Source organism: Poecilia mexicana, unplaced genomic scaffold (genome assembly GCF_051168715.1).
Source record: "Poecilia mexicana isolate PSO_F unplaced genomic scaffold, ASM5116871v1 scaffold_10, whole genome shotgun sequence".
Classification (NCBI taxonomy): domain Eukaryota; kingdom Metazoa; phylum Chordata; class Actinopteri; order Cyprinodontiformes; family Poeciliidae; genus Poecilia; species Poecilia mexicana.
In genome coordinates, this window is record NW_028263379.1 from 6,874,001 (window position 1) to 6,886,118 (window position 12,118).

Below are 12,118 nucleotides of genomic sequence, written 5' to 3' on the forward strand. Positions count from 1 at the left end.
TGGAATCAAACCCAGGACAGCAGACTCTGCTTATGGTGCTCATGTTTTACCAACTCAACCCCCTGAACCCTCATTTTGCTCATCTAACATGAGTTGCCTGTACCCATTTTGCGGAGGTCAACAGTAGACATAATGTGCTGCAGGTCCTGTGGTGACATTTGATGGCATTTGGAGAACTCCTTTACCAAAGTTAAGGTCCTTTCAGGGTGAACTTGCTTGGACAGCAAGACCTGGGCATCTTGACAACTGTTTTGAATGTTTTCCAATACAGTGAAATGGTTGATTTAGGTTCTTTTGGGATCTCTTTACACCCCTCACCAGACTCACTGAGTGCTTTCCAAATGATCAAAATTACTGTAAGAGTGGGACAGGCAGTGATAAGTCTAAGACTTGAAATTACATCATTTAAGTTGTGAAAATTAAAACTTATCTTAGACTCTCACTCTGTGACTTGACTCATAAACAATCTTTATTACATATAATCAAGGTGACGGGAAGACGCTCAATAATCTGTAGACCTTACAGGGATACGTTTACTTTATGTTTTTTTTTTTGTCAACTTCTTAATCTGTTCCTGTTCTGCCATCTTATTCTCTCATTTTAATGAAAGTGTTATTACAAACAAATCCACTTCTGGTTTTTCAAAATAATATTGCTTGCCATCTTTTTCGTTACAATTATATCCTGGCATCTCCAATGTTCTTTGTTTCTGTGTGAGTAAACGAAAGGCTTCTAAACTCAAACTAAAGCACTAAAATGTGGACAATAGTAGCTGGTTAGAAAAATATATGAAGTTTTGTTGAATGTCTTCCGAAATCTAACAGGTGTTAACACATTTCTACATAAATGGATATTTTGATTTCTAAGGATTTAAATATTCCAAAATGATCAGTTTTACAACATTATAAGACAAGTATTTTTACTTGTTGAAGTATAATTAGATGTTTATAAGGTAAATTAATTGTAAAAAGCACATTATTTAACTTCATCACTTTCATCCTGCAGCATGATGACAACATGGCATGCATATAATGTTTTCTTAAGTAATCAAAGACTTGAAAAAAGACACAAATGTGTCTGAAATGGCACTACCAGATTCACAAAGTCTTAAAAATGTGTTTTCTAAACTGAACAAGTCTGGAAAACTAAAAAATATGTTTTTTCTCAATGTTTTAGACGTTGTAGCAAATGAATTTTAATATCAGACAAAGATGACATGAGTAAATAATTTGTTGCCCTACTTGAGAGGTGGACAGTCTGACAAGGTAAATATACACAAAGCAGATCATGATTGACTGGGTTGAAATACCTTAGTGTACATTATTTTTTAAATGATTTAATGTGTTTGCATTTACACTTGGTTGCCAGATTGTTAGACAATACAATAAAACATTATGAAGTATAAAACAAATGAACAAAAAGTAATCATGTAATGTCAAGTCAGTGTTGTTCTGCAGGACAACCAGGCACAAAATGGAATAAAGCAAGAAAATCTCACTCACTGCTTCATTACCAATACCACAAAAATGACTGTAGTGCTACAAATTAATGTTCAAGTGCTTTAAACATCTTTGAAAAATGAATCATAAAATTTCCAAGGAGTGACCTTGGATATCTGAAGCCAAACCGCCCTGAGCTGCAGTGTGTGTTGGTGCAGTGAGGGCAGCAGGACCTCCACAGATCATCACAACTGCTTTCTGCCATCAAAAACAGACTCCTAAAACACTTTGTACATCCAACACTGAAGCTTTACTTACAAACTTTTACCGTTTTTTCACACTTGCTATCTTAATATTGAATCTTTAAACTGAACTAAGCAGCTTTTTCACACAGGACATGCGTGGATTTAATTAGAATTATGGCCTGTGTTGTAAAAATAGTAGAATAAAAACATTCATTGTGTTTGGTTTCTAGAATATTCTCTCTGCTGCACATCAGGTAGCACAGAGAGAGAGCGAGAGAAAGATGGGCTGTGCATGTATGTGTGTGTGTGCTTTGTAAGCATGTGTATTTGTGCGTATGTGTGTCCGTGAGCTGGTGTGTGTAACTGCAGGCGCATGTGTGTAAGACTGCTGCCATGCCTACGAGATGGGGGATGGTAGCAGCACAGCCAGCTATTTTTCTTTCTTTCTCTCCTGAACATCAACTTTGGTCTTCTATCAGCCTCGCCCTCTTCACAGAACAGTAGCTGGTAAAAAAAAAAGAAACAGTGTGGACATGTATTGATAAACTAAAAGATATTATCCACATAATTATTGATTGATCTCTGTGGTACCGATGTTTATTGATCACTACAACTTGCCAAAATATGCAGAGTAAAATATTGATCCAAAGGTGAAGATGCTAATACCAGTGGGGATGGTGCGCTATGCTGAAATATGGATAAACACGAATTGATAAGGACGTTAAAGATGCATCTGCTGTGTCTCTTCTGAAACCAGATATTCATAGAAGTTTCATTCCTTTAAGCAGAATCCACATTTTCATACTTCTTGGAGGTTTTTGCATAATTAGGCTTGTGCCAGAAACAAATCAAACAATCTGGACTTTATGTGTTGCAGCCATATAATGTGGTGAAATGTGTCTGGGGAAAAAGTAACAAGCTTCTCCTCTTCTGCCTATATATGTTGTTAAGAAGTTGTGCTCATTTTATACTGATTTGTCTGACCAACCTGTCTAGTTGCCCAGGTAACAAGTTCCACAACATGTCCCTATAGAAGAGTCAGAGATCTGTTCATTCAGAGAAGAGTAAAGAATCAACCTCTGGCTTTCAGAGATTTATATTCTCCTGACACCTAAACCCAACCTGTAATTTTTGCTAAATATTAAGAGAACAAATTATCTCTGGAAGTGGGATATTCCTGAGGCCAATAGGCCTTAAGCCCATTCACCCCAACTTCATTTGAACTCATTAATAGAAACTTTCTCAACCCAGGAAGGAACATCATAGAAGTAGTGCTGAAGTTATTATTCTCCAACACAGTTACCAAGAAGTCCATCTTGGACCTTGAGAGCTTAGCTGCTGCCTCAAAATCTTATGTTTTTATTGATTGTATCAGAACTTTTTCATGAGTAGAAAGCTGCATTTACTTCTTAGCAAAAGCTGCTAAAAATGATAACGCCTGAAGGTTTTGGGTGCTGGTCATTTCACCCCTTTGGGGTTTTGAACCTTTGCAGTTTTTGATAATTGCCCAACTTTTCCTTCAATTCATAACTGCCAGGATGATGTTTTATATGTGCTTTAGCAATCCATGATTTAAAGAAGTTTGCTATAACCCAATCTCTGTCTACTTTAAGTAATATGGACATGTGACTCCATTAAATAATTTGCACTTGAAAGTATCTATCCTGTGTCTTTACCAGCTAATCCGTGCAGGATCACTGGGGTGTTTTGTGTGTGTGTGTGTGTGTGTGTGGGGGGGGGGGGTGTGTGTGCGCGTGTGCGTGTGTGTGTGTGTGTGTGTGCGTTCTCCCACCTATCTCCAGTGGTCGTTGGGTGAGAGGCAGGGTCACCAGTTCCTCACAGCGAGACACACAATACAAATAGACATTCACACACATCTTTAGTGAGATCAGTTCCTTTCTGAATATGCTTTACTACAAATTCAAAACTCATACGCCATGATTTTACTTGTTTTTATTGACTTTAGCTTTATTTTACCAGGCCTTTGCAAAAGGCATGATTTCTTGATGGTAAACACAGTAACCTACCATTTGGAGGAGAATTTAATTAATACAACTGTTATTAAATTTCCACCTGTTCCTGTTTACTTAAGTTAGCATTAGCAGTGCAGCCCAGCTAGCCTTTTCAGGATGTTAGAAAGGAAAACCTTAAATTTGGATTTTTGCCATGTGGCAACTTCATATGCAGACAGTTTTTATAGTAAGAGTTTTACTGACAGTAACCACCCTAATTCATGGTAACAGTGTTCATAAGATGTGCAAGTTAATAATAAGCAAAAGTATTGTCACTTTGCTACTAATTTGTACTTAACAAATAGTTTTTTCATGCTGCTGAATTAAAAGAAATGTAAGTGTTACTATCTAGCGCTCCAATGAACTTTGAGATATGACCATGAAATGAATGTGCTCACCAGATTAATTGTTGTAGTAATTGTAGATTATGATAGGATAGATAATGAGTTGTTTAAAGATTGTTCTCATAATTGGGATTTTTATGTTTATAACTTGCAAAACTTACAAATTTCAAAGATGCAAAAGTAATCCTAAAGAACAAATGTAAGAACATGCAGCTCATTTCTTTCAGTTGTATTTCTTCTTACATACACAACATGGAACAAAACAGAATTTGATACCAAAAAAGAGTGAATAAAAAACAGAAATCATGTGAAATAACAAAAAAGTTAACTGGTTAATTTATTGTGTTTCAAGCAAGTAGTTTCATAACTTTTAGTCAAAAAGATTAAGTTAACTGTGCAACTGACTAACAAAAAATTAACATTTTCCCCTAAAATCTAAACTATTTTGATGTTTTTATGTAAATCTTTTTTGCCACGTTTGATTGAACTGAACTCTTTTTGGTAAGTTTAAACTTCCCCAAAGTCAAACCTTTCTTGAGTGCATCATCAACACTTGTAGGATAATAGTGAACAATCAAAATGTGTGAATTTTGCAGTGTTGAGGTGGAACGCCGGAGGACGTTTCCCCTGTAATGTGCAGAAACTCTCTCTCTTCTTTTCTGTGAGAAGTTTTACACATAAGTTGTTGTGATGCTAGATCACACAACAAACATGGCAATAAGCATGTTGGTCCAACTTGCAACAAATGTGATACAAAGCATATAATAAAGCCGAAATTAAATGGGTCCCCCAGCTTGTGCACTTTGGGAGCCAATGGGACAACCTTTTCTCAACCTCTCAGTGTCTGAGGAAAGTTGGCCCCAATGCGAACGATGTAGTTCACCACTCATTGGCCAGCCCAACCACACCAGCAGCTGATGAGTATTATGTTTGCAGTTGGCACAGTTTCTTCAATAAGAAAACATATATCCAAAACATCTGCAGCAGAGTGAGCAAAGAGAGAAGAGGAGAGAAGGGGGAGGAGGAGGCTGGTGGGAGGAGAGGGAGGGCTGGGATGTTGGGTTGAGGGATGGGGAGATGTGGTAGTGGTGGAGTTGGGGGGTAGAGATGTGGGGGCGGCAGGCAGCAGAAGTACGTCTGCGCTGCAAATCTGATGAGGACTTTTGAAAGGCTAAATCCCAAAGAGAGCGCTGCTGCCTCGGCGCGCTGCACTACAAACAGCCAGAGCTGAGACAGCCTCGGCTTTTTCCACTGGAGGTGCTCCACCAGAGACAGAGAGAGAAATTATAATTATAACCTATGTATGATACACCTGGCAGATGCTACAAATGGATAGTATTTACAATAAGGAAAAAGTGTAGAAATGTTTTGCATGCAAAGTGTAGCAGTTTTTATTTGGAGCTTTTTGTGGTAAATATGCTGCCTTGGCTTCAGTATCTCGTACAGAGAGGGCTCACTTATTTGAAATGTGTGTGGTTATGTGTGTGTGTGTATGTTCTGGTTTGAACTCCTCCATTTCCACAATTTTTCCAACCATGTCATGGTGCATTTGGAAGCAGAGAACGGGATTCAGCTTTTATAACAATTTATATTCAGAGGGATTGTTTTCACGTCACATCAATTTTAACAATTACCCAAACCAAAAAACAAACTAATACTTCATATAGTGTCTTGCAAAAATATGAACTGTTCCACATTTTATCGACACACAACCGGAATTGTCAATGTATCATTTAATTTAATGTGATAAACAAACACAAAGTGGTGCATAATTCTGAGGTGGAAAGAAAACAATTCATAGTTTTTATTTTAGTTTTTTTTAAATAAACTACAGAAATTGTATTCAGCCTGCTTTACTCTGATACTTCTAAATAAAATTTATTGCAATCAACTGCTGTCAGAAGTCTAATTTGACCTCAGTGTAAAGTCAGATGTTCTGTGAAGGTTTGTTAAAGAACATTAGTGAGCAGACAGCATAATAAAACTCAGACATGGAAAAAGTTGTGAAGAAGTTGAAGCAGTGACACCGTCATGCTGTGGGGACCCTTCTCCAGCAAACCAGGGAAGCTGATAGTCGGATGAATGGAGGTAAAAGCAGAAAGATCCAGGAAGAAAAACCTGCCAGATGTGGCAAAAGATTTGGGACTGTGTTTAAATGGCCCAGTCAAAGTTCAGATCTAACTCTAGTGGAAAAAGCTATGATTTGAAGATTTCTGTTCACATGGCGAGCTATTTTACAATCAAGCCTCTGCAAATAATTTTTAACAAGTTTTGAAGTAAACAAGTTTTTCTACATAGTATTGACTTAGTGGAGCTGACTGCATGATGCATTATTTTCTTTCCATGTCAGAAAAATGATTTGTTTCACTCAAAAACAAACAAACAAAACAAATACACTAAAGTCTGGTGCTGTAATACAAAATATAGGCACATAGATACCTAGGATCTGGTGAACGGTGTGCTGAACGTCTGTGGACGAGGCTGGCTTCTCCTTGAAGTCATCACATCCTTTCACATTGGTATTTTACATTTCTTACATTATTATGCAAGAAAATAAATGTTTACTCAGTTTAATGTAAGAGCTAATTCTAGAAATAAATATATCAGATTTTTTTTTCTGATTTCATTTTTGAGGGTAAAATATTAGTATTTTTGGGAGATTTATTCTTATTTATTTTAACAGAAAGGTATTCTAACCAGAAACCATCAGTTCACAATCTGTGTAAGTGCTAATCCCACTGGATCGGTGGCATTAATCTGGAAAGAGGTGCAGGAATCTCTCCCCAGAGATTCTGTTGAGACAATGCCTTTTTTTATTTGCTGCAGCTACAGATACTATTAAGAAGAGATTCTTCAGATGAGTTTAAGCCAACGACAGTCGTTTACACTAATGCAACATATTTTCTAATAATCTACTAAACAAACATAAAGAAAGCATATTTTGTTTCCTGTCTGCGGTCGTTTAAAGCTTTTCTGGGTAAATTCGACCCTGCTGAAGGCATGAATCATCCTCAGCATTGCTGGGCAACATGATTCATCAGACCTCTGTCATTTTGTCCAGGAAAACAGACTCTGAAACCAAACATGTCACATTTGCAGACAGTCTAACTGAGAAAAAGCTAATTTAAAACCAAAATTAAGGGTTAAAGGCTAGGGTTTTTTCCTTGTGCTTTTTTTCAGTGCTACAAACATATTTTCACCTCCTGATAATTTTTCAGCTTGTTTTCCCCCCAGTTTAATTTACAGGAAGTAAGTCCCGGCTTGGTAGAATATCTGTTTATGTACGTTTGAATCAATTCCAGTAGTTCAGTGTTTGTTTTCCGTCACTTGCAGGTTCTTCCCTATAACCCACAGACACCAATAGATGGAGCTGTGGGTTTGAGGAGGACTAAAAGAGAAGGGGAGGTGGAGGTGCAGAGGGAAGGCAGGGTGGGGGGGAGACTTTCTCAACATTTGAAGTTGAGACAGAAGTGAGGAAAAGCCACTGTTTCTGAATCTACAGGGCAACTCATTAGCGGCACTGTACCACTGATGTCCCTGCGTTCGTAGCTGTGTGTGTTTACATTGTCGTGAAAAGGAGGCTTTTGTGCATCACAGACTATTACCACACGTCCCCGAAGACTGTGTCGCCATTAACTTAATGATGGCTTCTTGATGATTCAGGGAGAAAATAAGTGTTTTTCTTAGGTAGTGGTCACTTTACTTAAAGGGGACAGGGAGACGTCTCAGGAAAGGCACCCCTGGGGGCAGCCGTGTTGGTGCTTCTGTGTGCCGATCTGCAGCACGTGTTGGTGTGCATGCGTGTGCACTTGTGTGTGCATGTCTGTCAGGTTTCCTGCTGTGCGGTGCGGCTGGGAGCCCTAGCGAGGGTAAAATTCCATTCTCTCAGTGGAGCAGCATTCTGCATGAGCCAATTCCCAGGAGACACTGCTCTGCATGTCCTCCAGACAGCCAAGCTGAGGCACAGGCTCAGGCTCGCTTATTAACTGACCTGAGGGGGGCGGTGGTGGAGGAGGAAAGGAGAGAGGGAAGGAGGGAGGGAACGAAGGAGGAAGGGGGGGCAGAGATGGAGAATAGAGGAGGAGGAGGGGAGGGTGAGCCCAGAGAGGCAGGAGGAGGAGGAGGTGGTGGAGGAGGGAGAGGGGGGGAGGGATGTAGTGTTGGGAATTATGGGTTTGTGTGTGCATGTGTGTGTGCGTGGGAGAGTGCGTGTGTCTGAGTGTGATCAGGGGTGATGGGTTGTGGGGATATGTGTGTGTGTGCGTGTGTGCGACTGTGTGTGTTTCAGAGGCAGAACTGGTTGAAAATATTAACTCTTTGCTCGCTGAGCTGCAAAAATTCAGCATAAGAAAGGCAGAGTGGATGTCTAACAAGCTGCGCTGGATGTTTGTTTCCTTGTTCTCAATGCAGCGCCATGTTAGCATCTGTTAAGGCGGCCTTCAGGTACCACCAGCTCTGCCTGTTCACTTCAAATATAGTTTGACATTTTCAGAACTTGGAGCTAAATCATTTTATCAGCCGTGGGTATTGTTTCATGTCATATTATTTTCACCCCTTAGCTCACAACGTTGGGGAAAATGTGATCCTACTCCCCATCGAAGCCCACACAAGCTATTTCTGAAACAGAACTAAAAGCATCTACTTCCTCTATTAATCTGTTTAGACTAATTTGCCATCCCTGCGTGCAAATATTAGTTTGTAGTTTTGTGTGTCTTTCTATAATTGCTTGACACAACTGGAAGACTCATTTGTCATCAGGATGAGGGAATGGCCTAATTGAAAAGTGCTTTTCAATTACAATTTGTTTAACTTAAATAATGAAATAAAATATAGTGCTTTAAAGTTTTACTTCTTTTTTTTTGTATTATTATTATTATTCCATCCAGCGGCGAAGAGGAAAGAGTGTGAGAGAAAAATCACTCACGGCAAAATGCAAATGAGCCTGGAAGCTATTACGATGCTAATGAGATTCCACCATAGAAGTTGCTGCTCCGGCATCCGGGGTATATTTCATCCATATTTGGAAAACAGTTGTGTGCTCAAAATAGGGGACATGCTTCCCGGTTTTCAGAATCGAGTTTACAAGTTTTTTTTACTTTCCTTCTCCGCAAGCAGCTTGATATTGGTAACAGTTTCCCAGTATTTCCAGTTTTAATAAGCTTGTGCTCTATTCTTAGCACTTAATTTGCTTCATCATTACTTGTCAATCTCCAGTCAGCTTCTTTTATTAATACAATCAAGTTCTTTCTTCTGGTGATAAAATATTCTCAGATGTTCTGCATGTGGTGACATGTTTTCCTCAAAAAGAGAGAGCAAGAAAAAAGCAAAGTAGTGTTGATTGTTTGCAGCAGCAGCAGTTACATCAAATATAGAAATAACTTTACATTTTCACCCTCTGCTCTGAAAGATGAAAAGATGTTTTGAGAGTTCTTCTGAATTGGAGCAGCGTTGGTGTGTTCAGGTGCAAAACCTGGAGCAAAAAGGTGTACTTTGTATGTTAAAGGCAGGTAGGTAGTTAGGTATGTAGGTAGGTAGCTAGGAAGACAGGATATGTTACCATAGTAACACCAAAAGGAAACCCAGCAGAAGCAGAGTCTATATGTGTCCTGACCCATTTCCATTCTCATCCACAAGTGTTTGGTCTCCCTCACAACTAAAAGCACCGCTCTCTCCTGATCCTTGATGCATCTGACGTATCCAGCAACTGTTGAAGCTCCAAACCTCCAGCAAATTTTCAACTTCCAAACGAGCAAACTCTCAAGGAACATTTGGCTTTGTGCTCAGCTTATCTACATCTGATTCCATTCGGCTTTGTCATGGCTCAGAAAGTAGAAACAAAACTGAAGCAAACAAAAGTATGTCAGAAATAATCAGGCTTAGAAAAGCTATTAAGTGAGAACACATGATGAACTTAAGCAAAATATGGGCACAGGTTAAAGATAAGAGTTCCTCACAGTTAGTTTTAACTGTTTGGCTCCAGTCACACCAACCTTTAAAGCCACAACATAAAAATTTAAGCAGGAAGATGGACAGTCTCTGCTGTTTCTCGGAGATGTCATCAATGAATATCATCACCTTCGTAAAATAATGGTCTAAGTCATTTTTCCCAGAAGTAATTTTGGCAAAAATAAAAAGAGAAAGAAAAAAAACAGAAAATGACCTTTCTTTCCAAAATATGTTTTAGCCAAAAAATGACTTTTGGAAAAATGTGGTTATTATGGGGAAAAAAATACGCCATAGACTTTGGCCATTATTTTAGTAAGGTGAGGATATGATGACAATAAGAGTTAGCCGACTCCTTTGATTTTTTTTTTTTTTTTTTTTTTTTTTTCTGGATCCAGGGTTCTACATTGGAGACTTTGGTAGTAGCTGTGATTGGTTCTCCATGATGCGCAGCGGGTGTGAAGATGGTTTCCTCATCAGAGAATTTAAAGAAAGTCTCCTGCCACCCTGGCCAAATGCCAACCTAACAATGCTCACACAGGGCTGGCGGCGCTCCAAGTCGTTTATTTTAACGCTGCTTTGCGTGTGGCATCCGCTCCTATGGCTTAAGTGGAAATAATCTCATCCAAACTCTATGTGACAAAAAAGTACTCCATAAAGATAATTATACGGTGCGCTTCCCACTGAATGGACGTCCCAGCTGGTGAGAAGAGGTCCCACCTCCAAATTGTGCATATAAACTGTACACTGGGAAACTAAGGGAAGTTTTGAGCTTTGCATGCAATGTGCTAAATGTATTTGTAATTATGCCAAAAGGGTAATAATGGGGTTTATAATGCTCAATCTCAGTTGTTCTTGTGAGTGTGTGTCCTGTGTTTGTCCTGAAACTCCATCCATTTTCTGTACGCACACCTAAGGAGAATTTAGAGAGACCAATTAACCTGACAGTCATGTTTTTGGACTGTGGGAGGAAGCCAGAGTACCTGGAGAAAACACACACATGCACAGAGAGAACATGCAAACTCCATGCAGAAAGACCCCAGGCTGAGAATCAAACCCAGAACCTTCTTGCTGCAAGGCAACAGCTGTACCAACTGCTCCACTGTGCAGGTGTCCTGAAATTCAAGAAAGAAAGAAAAGAAAATCTAGCTTAATTCTGGCAGATTACTTCAATAAAAGAGCAAAGCTAACAAAGGATTTATTTCATGACTGGTGAACAAGGAATACAATGAAGTCTTATGTTTTTCAGTTAAAAAGACACAAGCTGGATTGTTGTTTATTTTAAAACAGAATGTAGCTTTACAAACTCATCTTCTGCACCTTCATGAGTTTGCATTTGAAACTGAGAGTGGGACACATCTTCATCATTCTGACACATCGTCACTGCTACTCTCTAATGACTCAGAAATCTAACAACTTGTTTGATAATGTAACATTTCTTGAGAATTGCATTGCTCTTAAGAACGTTGTCAAACTCATCTACGACTGGCAAGATTTAATCACCTCTCATTGTGTCTGGTTTCATTTGTAAATACATTTTTCTGCTATATGATGATTTTATTTCCATTCATCAGAACTGTTTTCTATGTTTGTCTGTTTTCCTGCATGCTTCCTTTGTTTAATTTCTGTATACAGACGAGAAAACCTAGATATTTATCTTCTTATTTCTAGATTATATTGTTATCACCTTCTTCTCAACACCCACATCTGTCGATGCACTTAATCATTTCTTGCAGTTTGTACTAAAGCTCTCTGGCTTTCCTTCGTTCATTGTCTCTCTTTGTGCTTGTTTAAGAGTACTTGCTGTCGGTTTGCAAATTTAGCTCCTTTGATGGATTTCTGTTTTGTGCAACAAGTTTTTCTATTATAATCTTTCTCATTGATGAATATGACGTTTTGACTCCTACTTGCTGGCTGTCTTCATATTTCTGCATTTATGTAATCCTTTTTCTTTGCATTAGGAAATAAATAACCGTTCTGTATACATGGGAGTGCATAAAAATGTGATAACTAATGTTGGTAGTATATGTCAGTGACAACACATCCAATGGAAGAGCTAAGAATGTACAAATCTGAGCTTCTGTAGGAGTATTTGCCATTTAAGTTCTTTTTATTTCATAATAAAAAATGTATGA